This window comes from Camarhynchus parvulus, chromosome Z (assembly GCF_901933205.1).
Source record: "Camarhynchus parvulus chromosome Z, STF_HiC, whole genome shotgun sequence".
In the NCBI taxonomy this organism is placed as follows: domain Eukaryota; kingdom Metazoa; phylum Chordata; class Aves; order Passeriformes; family Thraupidae; genus Camarhynchus; species Camarhynchus parvulus.
In genome coordinates, this window is record NC_044601.1 from 44,243,639 (window position 1) to 44,257,008 (window position 13,370).

The 13,370-nt window shown below is 44.8% G+C and overlaps 1 protein-coding gene across 6 annotated transcripts in view; it reads right to left on the reverse strand.

The window, feature by feature from the left end:
- KANK1 (KN motif and ankyrin repeat domains 1) overlaps positions 1–13,061 on the reverse strand; it is a 127,954-nt gene extending 114,893 nt beyond the window's left edge. For 2 of the 6 annotated variants that reach the window (XM_030968372.1, XM_030968373.1), the window contains exon 1: positions 12,975–13,048. The gene's annotated coding sequence lies outside the window, so the exon portion shown is untranslated. Of the gene's footprint in view, positions 1–2,740; positions 2,840–3,199; positions 3,234–12,974 lie in introns of those variants that run through there. The other 4 variants (XM_030968369.1, XM_030968370.1, XM_030968371.1 and 1 more) reach the window with 4 other exon arrangements.
- Between the last annotated feature and the right edge of the window lie 309 nt (positions 13,062–13,370).

Sequence of the window (13,370 nt, forward strand, 5' to 3'; positions counted from 1 at the left end):
TCACCTCATCCATCAGCACCATCCAACTTGAGTCCTGACTGGGCCATGCAAGATGAATTGCAAATCAATCATACAGCACAACAGCTTTCTTTTCACAGCAGCAAAACGTAATTCATACATAGGAGTAGTGCCAACACAGACTGGGGCTATTCTTGACCCAGAACTAATTCAGTCTTCTTACAACCAGCTGTGAATTAGCATATTAAGAGCGAAAGGAAATAAAGAGATCTGCTAAAAAAATCATACATAAATCAGCCTAGAAGACTGTTCACAGCTAAGAAAACACCAGATTCCTGCAGCAAGCAGGAAGAGCTTAAAAGAGCATGGGTCACAGCCCATGGCCAGAGGAGAAGGCAGTGAGGTGGCTAATCCACAGCCCCCACTACCCAGCTGCAAACAAGAGAGCTCATACAGTGAGCATGGCACATTTGTGCTGTGACCCCTAGCCACTATCTCAGGTTTATCCCAGGTTGTGTTCTGCTGAGAAGACGACAAAAATGCAAGTTCTCAGACACTCAGGAACAAGGCAAGGTCATGCCAACATTCCTTACCAGAAAAAGTTCTCTCTGCACACTGCCAAGAAGTAGTATGTATACCTTTAATTAGCTACACAAACTTTCTTTGCAATGCTGAGCCTTGAACTTGGTACTAAGAATAGTCCAGTATATCTTCTTTTTTCATTTCCAAAGTAGAACATTTTGTAAGACTGCAACAGCCTAAAAAGTCATGGCAGTCACCCACTGCTGCTGTGTCACAGTGAGAGGCAGCTGAATCTTTTTTTTTCCCCCTCCACTTCTAAGGACAAGAAAAGGAATTGCACTGCTGGCTCATTAGTCCTGCAACAGCCTCATGAGACAAAGTTCAAAACTAGCAGAAATTTGATGACAGGCTGAAAATGCGAAGCAAAGGACAGTTTCTCAAGAAAAAGTTATACTTGTCAGATTAGACAGCGGAGCTTGAATTCTGTCAGAGACAGCTCTTTCACTTCTCCCTTTTATTTCTTCCATTTTCTTCATGGTGACCCCCCCTTTTCTGTATTGTCTTAGAGACTTTGAACAGAGCAAGCATTCAGGGGCAGGGTGAAAGAGGAGGAACAGGCATGACTTGATGGGCACTGAACAAAGTGCGCGCTAGATAGAAAAGCTACAGGAAATAAAAGGAGTCCAGAGAGCTGAGACAGAGGAATAGCAAAAGCATGAGAACAGCCAAGATGCTTCACAGACATGTCTGGGCAAACATTCAAGGCCACGAGGTAGAACTGTCAGAAGCCAGGAGTTACATTATGCTTCTTTGTACTCCAGTAAAACCTACCCTGAACAGTTCCAGGGAGGGATCCACAGGCAATACCACAACTTCCACTCAGTGACTTACTCAGAGATGGGAGAAACCAGCTGTGTTAGACATCCAGGACTCCCCTAATCCCTCTTAATCAATAAGCAGCTGGTAATCAACCTGAGTTAAGATGAGGCAACGGGCACAGATGGGCAACGAACTCACAAGCTTAGTCATGAGGGCGGCTGGCCAGCACGGACTAGTTAGTGCTGTGCATCTAACACGTTTTACCTCCAGTATCAAACCCAGTATTTCTAGAAGGATATTTCCAGACTCTTCATATCTCCGCAATGCAGTCAGAAACTTTCTGGTAACTCTCAGAATTATTCACCTAATTTTCCAAAACCAGCAGGAAGTTGATTTCAATTTTTCTGAGAAGACTGTGCTGAAACCCATATCGCCATGAGCTGCTTGGCTATCCTGCTCTGGGCACATGATGTTCTCTTTGTGGCAGGCTAAGCAGGTGGGCAGAAGTACCAGTTCAAAGGTATCTGACTTGAATTTACCTCCGTATTCAAGTCAAAACCACTTCAGCCATGGTCAGCCTCCTTCTAGCAAAAGCCAGGATAACATACTGCACTTAAATCTGTACCTGAAAGCTACCATTGCTTTAATTAGATTCAGCCAAATCCAGGTCTTTGCAGTCTAGACATGGTTTAGCAAGTGCTTTTATATGAGTAATTCTTTGAGAAAGAGCACATGTTAAGTTCTATCTGGAGCTTACCTCAGTTTTGGCAAAAAATAGCTGGATTTTGACAGGCCAAACACAGCTCAACCTAACTATTCAAGCATTAGTCCAAGGGAAGACTATTTGACAAAGGAAGGAAAATGTTCCTCCTTGGGCCTAATGCTTTTCCAAAGTTTAGCCAGCCACAAAAGGTGTTTCCATTCAGAGCAAGAGCAATAAACAGGACAATTTTGCAACACAGCACAGACATGAATCTTGGGGCAATACAGAATACAGACCCCATGCCCTACTCTGGCCCCTCCTGCAGTCTCTGTAATACTCCAGGTTTTAGACAAAGGTCCAGAGATTAACAGAAAGGAAAGAGAAAAAGCACATACGGAGTAACTACTGCTTCTGACCTGTGGTACATATACACTGGTCACACATCTATTTACAGCAACTTTATACAGGAATGTCAGGGCAGCCTTGTGGCTTGACAACTTCTGCACTGAAATCAAAGTGATGAGATGCTCCAGCTCCAACAAAGCCAGTTTGACTAAGCTTGAATATAGATACAAATGGCTGTTGGCTGACAGAAAATTGTTAGTGCTCCTAGCTGTGTACTAACACATTATAGTTATTTTTTATTTGCTCAAAGAATCTCTGGCTTAGCAGTAGTAAAACATGGGAAACAGCCCACTGTTTCTGAAGACAGGATGTGCAGGAAAGTGCCTTACATACCCAGCTGGTTCTTCCACAGGGCGACACCAGTATCACAGGCCAGACAGTCCTCCTCCTTGCAATGAGACTCTCTCAGCACTGATGAAAGACTAGCTGTAACTGGACATTGTGGTAAAAAATATTAGGCAGTTCAATTAACAGTTATACTTGAATGCACTAGCATGCATAAAGCAGCCCATAAATCGTGTCATTTTCACTCAGAGTTGAAGACAATTGTTATTTTCTGAAACAAAGTCAGGAGACAACCCTGGCTCACTTTTGTGATGCAAATTAGCAAGCTGTTTGGAGGAAGAGGTGGGGAGGAAAAGTCTTTTAATTGACATTACAATGAAACTTCCTCCCTACACGAGTCACAGACATCAGCTCCAGTGGTGTCTCCTCCAGACCCCAACATTCTCCTTCAGCCCGTGCACAGCCAAACCTCTGGCTCCTCACTGCTGCATCTGCCATCTCACTCACTTGCAGTCACCCAAGAGACCTTGGTGTACCATCCAGAATAGCCACCAAGTGTGTTAAGCAGGGGGATATAAACTGCTGCTCTTCCATGAAGATGTAGCTACAGGGAAACTTGTTTTACCAAGCAGGAACAGCTTTCAAAGCAAAACACCATCCCAAATGAAATTCGGCTCAGGAATGTGAGCTATGTGGGCAGGGGGCCTCTGATGGATATAAAGGGAGGACAGGAGCAGGCAGACTGCTTTCACAACAGTGGTTTCCAAGCCAGAGCAGAGGACCAGCTTAGCCACCTCCCTCATCCCACTGCGTGCACGCAGAGCTCGGGAATGTGAGCAATGCGGACTGGGGGCCAGGGGGCTTTGCTGCCCGGGAGAAAGGGATGGGAGGGGCTACCAGGGGAACAACACAAGAAAACCAAGAGGCAGCTGGGGTTGCTGAGGAGTTGTAGGGCTCCTTTTAAGGGGGGGGGGGGCGGTCTGTGGAGGGGTCAAAAGGCTCAACTGCAGGCTGTGAACCAAGAAAGGTCACTTCCTGTCCCAGTCACCATGTGCTTGTGGAAACAAAACTACAAATGTAGCTTTGCAATAAAACTGTCATTAATCTCTACCACCTAAAACAAACTGCAGGCCATCCTGGTTTTTTGGCTAGTTGGGGGCATGAAAAATATACCAGCATAAAGACTAATAAATCCATGCACTTAACACTTTCTGAGCCAGAGATTCAGCTGTACATGCACAAACCTTCTCTGCCCCAGGCTAACAAAAGATGGAATTGCTACAGGTAACAGCCCTGAAACCCTCTCGAGTCTGCTTCAGCCAAAACCGACAACCCCTTACAATGCGAGCAATATTCTGTCTGTTGCTATTTATAATGTTCTCTGAAGAACTCCATTTTATTTTGACCACATTTGCTCGATCCCCACATCCCAGTCCAGCCACTAAGTGACTGAGCACTGCCTCTCTGGCTGGAGCAGCAGCCTCCCAGGAGGTGCACCTCCCAGCGCTGGGTCTCTGGAGTGAGCACCGACTGCATCTCCTTAGCACGCCTACCACATAACTCGTGACAGTCATGATGTGTGCACAGATACAAAGAGGGGTTTGTTTTCCTTAAATTTCCTCAGTGAGAAGGCTCCCGGCAGCCACTAGTATTTTCGTTTATGTGATCCTGCAACATTGCTTAAAAACATGGCAGTGGGCACAAGCAGCAGTACTTATGGGATGAGAAACTGCAAGAAAAACACAAAGGAGACAAAGACTCGGTGCTAAATCACAGATGGAATCAGGCCCATGGCAACTTCCACTACATACATCAGAACTCCTTGTCTACTCAAAAAAACCCCATGCATAAAGCAGCCCATAACACCACAAGAACAAAGTACGAAGCATTCATCAAGTTTGTCAGCCCAGTTAAACGATGCTGACAAGATACATAAACTACAGCTAACCATGCCTACATAATTTGCAGCACCTCTTTGTTTCAGAGAGATTTCACCTTAGTCTTGCAGGTGACTATATCTGCTCTTCAAATGTTACTGACTTGTTATGGACAGAAAGCTGCCTGGGAAGGCTGCTGGTAAAATGTAAGTTGAGAAAATGGTCAGTGATGCCAGAGTAAGACTAGCATTCATCTGAGGAAAGAAAACCCTTCAAGAGCTTATCATCAGGAAAAAAACAAGAAAGCAGCAACTTGAAAGTTTAAGAACAAGTTCAGCCCCACATATCAGGAAGGAATGGAACTTAAGCTAAAAAATCTCTTCTTGTATTGCATTTTCCGAGCCTTAAGATTAGTCTGGGGAAAAGACTATTGTTTTAAAAGTGAAGTTATTAATTGAAAAATGCGAAGTGTGGTTTTAAAAAAATACCACAAGGCAGCTTAATTCTAATCACATTCCTGTAAATCCAAACAGAACACCTGAAAAGAGCCAAATGACTTTCAGTGCCTTAAAAATGGAAGAAAAAACACCAAAACCTGTCTTCCCTATTCAGGAAATCTAGCATTTCACAGTTTGGTTTGGATTTCCACCCCCACCACCTTTTTTGGTTTATTTGTGCAAAACTAGGTATTATGAACAGAGTTTAGAGCAACTTCAAAACTTACATTTCTATTAAGTTCATTGTGAAGCAGCTTCAAAACCGAGTAGTGACAACTGCTTTTCATTCAGCAAGCCTGAATTTTCTGTGGCAAGCAATTTTCTGTTTCTAGACTCTACAAGGCAAAGTGCTACTGCCAGACAGCTAAAAAATACAGAGCAGCAAGATAAGGACTCTAAAACATCACAGGAGGCTATAGAAATTCTGCTTCAATATAGCTGTAAAGTCCCACCTTGGTTAAGTTCCATGATATTCCCTAACATCCAGATCAAGTTTTGACAACTGTCCTCTGCTTTGTAAGGATTTCTCCAGCTATTCTGCACCACTCTTACTTCTGCTCTCTTGTGCACTTACAACACACAGAACAAAAAAGCTAAGCCTGGCCTGCCAAATTACTTCTGCTTCCTGTCCCTGTTTGCCCCAGAAACCCAATTACAAAGTTAACTCATATTAATAGAGCCTGAAGGGACGTGCACTCACACTCAGCTACATGACAGGTCTCAATAATGAACAGCCTGATTTTCACCCTGGTTTGGTATCTGAAATGTAAACAATGCACACTAAAGTTATCTATTGCAGAATGGCAGGTACATCTGGGTCGATCTGTGGCTAATCGGAGTGAAAAGTCAGATTCCAGCATATGAGTCATTACCCAGTAAAGGACTCTCCTTAATAACAAAACAAACAAACAAGCCCCCCACAGTGGGGTTCACCCCCGGATAGAAAGACCAGTTTCTACTCTGAATAAACAGCCAGCTAAACGAAACATCTCTTAGCAGGTATTTTGCTGTGCCTATTGAGGTAGATACACCCTGGGGAAAAAAAAAAAGCAAGGCTCTTTGCTCTAGTGCAGCCCTCCACCAACTGAACTGTAGCGGGAAGCAGAATATATCTTAATGTATCAGTCTACTAACACTGCAAAGGAACACTGATTAATTGAAACAACCCGTCTACTAACAGATGGGTTAATAACAAAGCGCTGGTCAGAAAATACCAACAACCTTAAACAGCGTTTGCCAAACTGCAAAACTGAGAAGGCCTGCAAAACTGAGAACTCTTTCATTCTGATTTCTCTTCTATTGGAAGTCTGGAAATTGGGAGAAAAATTCTGCAATATTGCTTCATTTAATAACTTGGCATGAGTCAAATGCCCCTGCTTTTGTCTCACGATCAGTATCTTGACTGTCCTTTGTTACTTTTCATATTCTAATTTTAAAACACTCAAAAGTGTCTACATAAATAAAGAGAAAGATTCTCTAGTCTAAATCTAAGCATTACTTTCCCCAGTCACTACACTTCTTCGCAAATTCCATCTGGAGAAATACTGAATAGCCACACAAAACACTCATGTATGTATCTTTCTTTCCCTATCCAAACTAGATTAGTTTGGTGTAACTCTCAGAGATCCTCTGCATATGCTGTGACAGAGATGAAGAGCATCATTCACAGATTTCACTATTGTCCGAGGTCCTTGGGGGCTTTTTGACACAGCTGTTCCAAAACAGCTCAAGAATTAGCACCATCCTTTTCTCATTTAACAGCTCATGAAGTGAATGAAAACACTGTGATGGAAGCCCCACCATGCACAGCCATGTTTATGCACCTAAACAAACACATTCAAACTCTGACATGGTCTCACTTCAGGGAAGACTTCCAGCTGTTAACTGGGAAAACAGTTGAGGTTAAAAAAAATTTAAAAATATAAAGGGATCAGAATAGCTCGGGGGAGATCATTAGTTTAGTTTTAAATAGATAATTAGTTTAGTTTTAAACTAAACTCAACTCGTTAGTCTTTAAGACTAACAGGTTGCAGGCTGCTAGCGTGATGAGTAGACAATGCAAGGTGAGGAGCTCTCCCAGTCCCACCCACAAAGCAGGGCTCTGATGATCAACGCTCCTGATCCTCATCTACCAAAAAGGTTCTAATGGACCAAATCCACATCACATGGGTTTCCAACTCACAGGCTCGGGAAGCAATCACAGTACCATGATTTCATGCCTATTAATTTCTGACACATCCCTGTACTACCGCTGAGGCTTCCCACCCTCTCATGCTATGTTGGCACAGCCCGTGGGACACTGTGCACACATCAAATAGCCGGGGGTGAGGGGAGGTATTCCAGCACATCTGTTTCCAGCCAGATCAGTGTTCGAATTGGTTTTGTCCCACAGCCACATTAATATTAGCACCAGCAGAAAGAAGGTGGCAGCGGAAGTATGAGAGAAGAGCTCACTGCTTTCAGCCAGGCACAGGTTTTCTGCCTGCCTGCACCCCCTGTAAAGCCCCTGTGGCACAGGCAGAGTCAACAGGAAAGAGCCAGGAGGCATGGAGACTGGCACGGGCGCTGAATAAAACAGAAACATTTCTGGCACCACTCGGCAATTCGTGATGCAAAATCACCTGAGTCAATCTGGGCACCATCATCCCCCTTAATAATGACACTGCAGAATTGGGAAGGGATCAGAAATACTTATAAAATTGTGAAAGAGGCTTCAAAAAGACAGCTCAATCTTTAACAGACCAAACTACATTGTTTGGAAGGGGGTGGTGGATTATGTAAAATAATAGATGGTGCATAAAAGCTAAATCAGTGTTTGTCCTTATGTCAAGAAGTGTTGATCAAGCCATACAATTAGGAGGCTGAAATCATGCACACATGCTACAGAATTCATTATCAGCGCACAGCAGCCATAAAGCGAGACCAGGAGAAGGACTGATAATTTGTGTGGGTAACAGCCCTGTATGGAAGCTAAACTTGGGAATACTACCTGAAACAGTAAAAAAGTGGGGAAAAAAAGTCCAGGGACTTAGAGTTTAAAAGTCAATGTTAACTATTTACAGACTCATACAAGACATACAGGATTGATTAGGCCTCATCAGTTTTAGATCTATGGGTACCTCACATTGGATAAAAACCTCTGGTACAGAACCTCTCAACCCAAAGCAGCCTTACTAAGGCTAGTGCCTTGTCCAATAACCAATATTTTGACTGTTTGCATCTTCTTGGAACCCTCAGCAGCAGTGTAACCCGCTCCTGCCAGGGCACTACTGTTTCATGTAAATGCACTGGATTGTTTGGGCCCAGAAGATGGCAGACTGGTAAAAAAAAGCAAGGAAGGTGTCCTTAGGATGAGGAAAGGGTACCTTTTGATAACGAAGAACTCAACAGTAAATCTTTGTAGATTTCCACAATCAGCAGCTTAGGGCATCGACAGGCAGGAACTTCAGAGCACTAGCACCTAATACATCACCAGGCCAGTGCAGACCACCAATCCATCCCCTAAGTGTGGCAGCACAAACATTTGTCCCAGGTGCCCCCATTGCCCTCCTGGACACCAACCACCCCCAAGCACCACAAAAAGCTGCTGTAGCTCATGGCATACACAGCTGCAGAGAAGATGAAAAAACAGACATATTATGCATGTAGGAGAGTTCTCTCACTCACACTTCTTTGTCTTAATCTCTGTGTGTGACACAGCAATATCCCAGTGCTCCAGGACGGCACAGACATCTCTGTCTGTGTGAGGGATGGGACTCAGGCACTATCCCTGAGCCCCAAAGCAGGCTGGGACACCCCCAATGCCCAACATCCTCCCACCATCCCCTTCACCAGAACATTTTCTGGAGATGCCTTGCTTTAGGGAAAGGTAGTTACAACCTCCAACCCAGCAGGGCAGGTATCTGGGTCTAGTTTGGCTCCTGCGTGCAATAGGGAGCCCATACATCAGAAAAGTATGTGAACAGTAGCTTGGCTTTTGAAAAGACCAGACTCAGTTTGACAATGCTTATCCACAATTAAGTTCCAACAGATCTTGTCCGACTCCTCTGTCTTCAGTCTGCTCACATCTCTAAAGAATTAAAGGGACATTGAAAATACACATTCATGACTCATGTTTAATTGCCAGCTAGCCTTCCTCAGTACAGCTCTAATTAGAAATCAGAAACACATTTTTGAGCTCAGAAAAACACAAAAAATTGGCACTAAGTGACAAGGGAAACCTGTGGGAGTGCTTTAAGTCCAACAGGATGTCGCCTCCTAAGTTGTGCTTTAGCCAGACTAGTCATTGGGCTTAATACAGGGTTAAGAGCCCAGAGTCTGCAGCAGCCCAAAAGAGAGGTCAGATGCTCTTGCCACCCCTCCTGAACGACAGATTTTTTTTCATTACTATCAAAGCTCAGAAAGCATTTCCCATGTTCACTACAGCACATTACAAGCTATTTCCTTTCTTCGTCATTATGGACAACTACACTATTAATGGTGAAAAAGTGACTATCACCACACACATCTTTTTGCTTTCTGGAGTTTGCCAGGGAACCTTTGGTGAAGTACAAATATAAACATGGCCTGAATCACTATTGAACACATTAGACCGACCTTACAAGTATAATTCACAATACAACACTGCCAGGGAAATATATAAACTGAAAAAAAAATCAATTATGCCAGTTGTTAATTCCTGACATGCAATTATTTCTCTTCAGGTACCAGTCTTTTGATAGCTGGGAACAGATATATAATTTGCACGTTATTTCCCCTCAATATATAGCCTCTATAATGGGAGCAAGAGACAACTGTGGAGTGTCAGAGTTGACAAGCCTAAGTAGTTTCCCTTGAGATGCCTAAATGCCTTTTTACAGCACTGCCAATTATTCAACCATGCAAGCAGATACTATTAAGATACTTAAAATGAATCATTTCCCACTAGACTCAAACACATTGTAAACCTCACCATAAATCTCAATCTCTAGTCAAGATGAACTTTATTAAATAAGTTCATAAATATTGTTATTTCATAAAGGCTTGTGAAATATGCAAAAGCTTTATAAAAATACAGTGCTATTTTTAGATATTTTTATATAGTTTAAACAAAAGACTTCTCAAATTCTGTAAAAACTTACAACTGGCATTTTAAGTCATCTGTAAAGTACATTTACTGCATCTTTAAGAAGTTAGGTGGAATCATAACTTTTTGGAAGTAGTTCGTTGCTACTTCTTCTTGCAATTCCACATGAACTCATCATCACAACATGAAAACCTACTCATCAGCCTAACACGTCATCTTGAGACAACCCACAAAAATTTTAGATAAAATTCATACTTGTGCACATACATACACACAAGCTTTCAAGCCACTTTCCAAGTACAGTGTTTCTTACCTTTCTAAAGTGCAGAGGAGAATTTTTGGATGGATAAACAGTACAAGCAGTGATGCCTGAAACACCTCCTTTGGTCCATTAGTCAATTCCATTAGCTAAATGACTAGGGAAAAAGCCCTTCATCTCCATGACCTACCACTTCAACAGGTGCTGACACCACAAGAAAATCTGCAACTCTCCTCAGTTAACAACTAATGTTTTAGCAACTAAAAGCATGATCAGATGCCCATTCCCGACAGCTCTTCACAGTAGCTCTGCATCATTTGCAAAACTGACTCTTCATTTGGACGTTTTCATTTCTCTTTCACCATCTATTATTTAGACATGCAGTGCACTGCAGAAATTGAGACGACAAGCTGTACCAGAAGCTTGCAAACCTGAGAAAACTGCTAGAGTGAGAAAAGGCAAACAGATACCAAGGGGGAGCTACTGGATCAACTCATCTCCAAGTGAAGTCATTTGTGCTACAAGAAATATCTCCATAGCAGGTTCTCCCAAGGAGGTGGGATTTTTAAAGACACCTAAAATCAGTTCACATTCAGTTTTCAATCAAGGCTTTCTCCAGTGCAATTTTGAAGTAAAGCCCAATCTTAAAAGAAAGCAGGTGTGCACAAATTTAAAAATTAAGACTCTAGGGACTCCTGTATGGGCTGGAGTGCTACAGAAGTTGCCACCAAAATACACTTTATAATATGAATTTCCTTCTAGTTAGATTGCTAGCAATACAAAGGGGCAAACCACACTGTGAAGTCAGACAAATGAAACAGAGTCAAATGTAACACCAAATTCCATTAAACACATGGACAGCAAAGCTACAGATTTTGAGGCACACAAGAGCCTGTGTCCACCTATCCTTAAGCCCAAACTGCACTCTGCCCCAACCTGGAGTTGCGCCACTGCCCCTGGCACTGGTGTGACCCACACTCAGAGCTGTGTGGAACGCAACAAGTTTCCCCCTACCACTACCCCACGCCAGAGCTGCAGAGGTGCACCAGAGCTGCAGCCTCTCTCACTCACTCCCAACAGAGGAAGGACACAGGCTGTCCTGTCATATGACAATATGTCATCTCCTCTTGAGGAGAAAGTTTCAGGGTGGAATCCTATTTCATCCAATCACTAATATATGGCAGATGTTCCCAGCCAGAAGAGAAACAAGACTTCAAGGATACTGCTTGCAGAAGGGATTGGACTCAGCCCTAGTCCCATCAGGCAGTACCACTTTGCCCGACTGGCACCCACTCCCTTTGGAAAACTGACTCTGGACTTGAAGGACCCAAGCAGCTTCTAAGGACTTGACACATCACCTGAACAAAAACGTCAGGGCTTTCTCTGCACATCAGGAACATTTTTTAAATTAGTTTGGCCTTTCTAAAATTCACACATTAACCCAATCAGCCTCCTCTCACTTTTTTGATATTGTCCTTCCTTCTCAACAGACACCCACATAACGTTTAATAGGACCCAGTCACTCTGACAGAAGGGGTGAAATAAAAGGGTAAGACACAGCCGATATATTTAATCAGCAAATTGTCATGGTATCTTTTATGGCTTGCCAAGATACAAGGTAGTCAGCCATGCCACTGATATGCCAAACAGGCTCAGCTGCTACTTAAATGTTTGAGAGCTTTGATTTAACAAGAAGCACACTATACCTGATCTTAATATTAGTACAAGAAAAGTTAAACTCAGCTTGGTCTTATGTGTAACTTGGGGACAAAGCAGTCACAAGAAAGCCACTGTCATTACTGAGGCTTGTAATTACGTCTGAATCAGTTTTTACATGTAAATGTGTATCAAGCTATTGCGTCCCACAGCTTTGTTTCAGAAAAAGTAAGACTGTTTTCAAACACTTCAGGATGTCTATAAGAGTTTGTAAGTTGGGTTTTTCCTTTTTTCGTGAAGACCATTCGTGAGATTCGTGAAGAGCAGCCCAGGTTAAGGTACTTTCATGTACTGAGCATCAAAGCCCAAGACCTTCCCCTTTTCCCATCCCCCTACCACCAAAAAAATCTCTACTCTTTTGAAGTGCCGGCTCACAAGTTAGTGACGGTCCATTTAAACAAAGCACCGGTGAACACTGCTCTCACATGTGACCCATTCCACCTCCTCCTCTCCCCTGCCCAGGTACTTCCCACCGCACCTGGCAGCGCCTCCCTCGGGCCCGGGAGAGCCGCCGGCGGGGAGCAGGGCAGAGTCGCGGCTCCGAGAGCAGGCGGGATGCGGCGATGCACGGAATACGTGCGTCCGCGCCTCGTTTGGCATAATCCAGCATTTTTAATCAAAACGGGGAGGGAGATCAGCAACTCTTCGCGACACGCTCACAGACCGGTCCGCTGGGACCGCCGTCCTCCTACCAGGGGGGCAGCGTCCGCTTCCCGCTCCCGACAGACCCAGGCGCTCTCCCGGGGCCGGGGGAAGCTGCGCTGCTCCTCTCGACGAGAGCGGCAGCAGCAGCTTCGCCGCCGCTACGCTCGCCCCTCGCCCGAGCGCCCGCGTCCAGCCCATCCCAATTGCATCCCCCGCCGCTCACCTCCGGGCTCCGCGTCCCGGCGAGGAGGTTGAGGAGCGCTCCAGTGACCCCGCAAAACTTCAGCTCCTGCCTCCGTCCCCGCTTCCCTCCCTCCCTCCCGCCGCGCTGCGAGTCCGCGGAGCGCTCCGGCCCCGCTTTGTACCCGGCGGCGGCCGCACTGCGGCTGCGCGCTGCCCAAAACCAGCGCGGCGCCTCCGGCCACTCTCCGGCTCCGGGCCGGGCTGCTGCCCCTCTACTTTCCCACACGGCTCCCCTGCCCCCTTCCACCCCCACACGCCCCCCCTGCCCCCTGCATCCCCACACGGCCCTCCTGCATCCCCACACGGCCCTCCTGGCCCCCTGCATCCCCACACGGCCCTCCTGCATCCCCACACGGCTCCCCTGCCCCCTGCATCC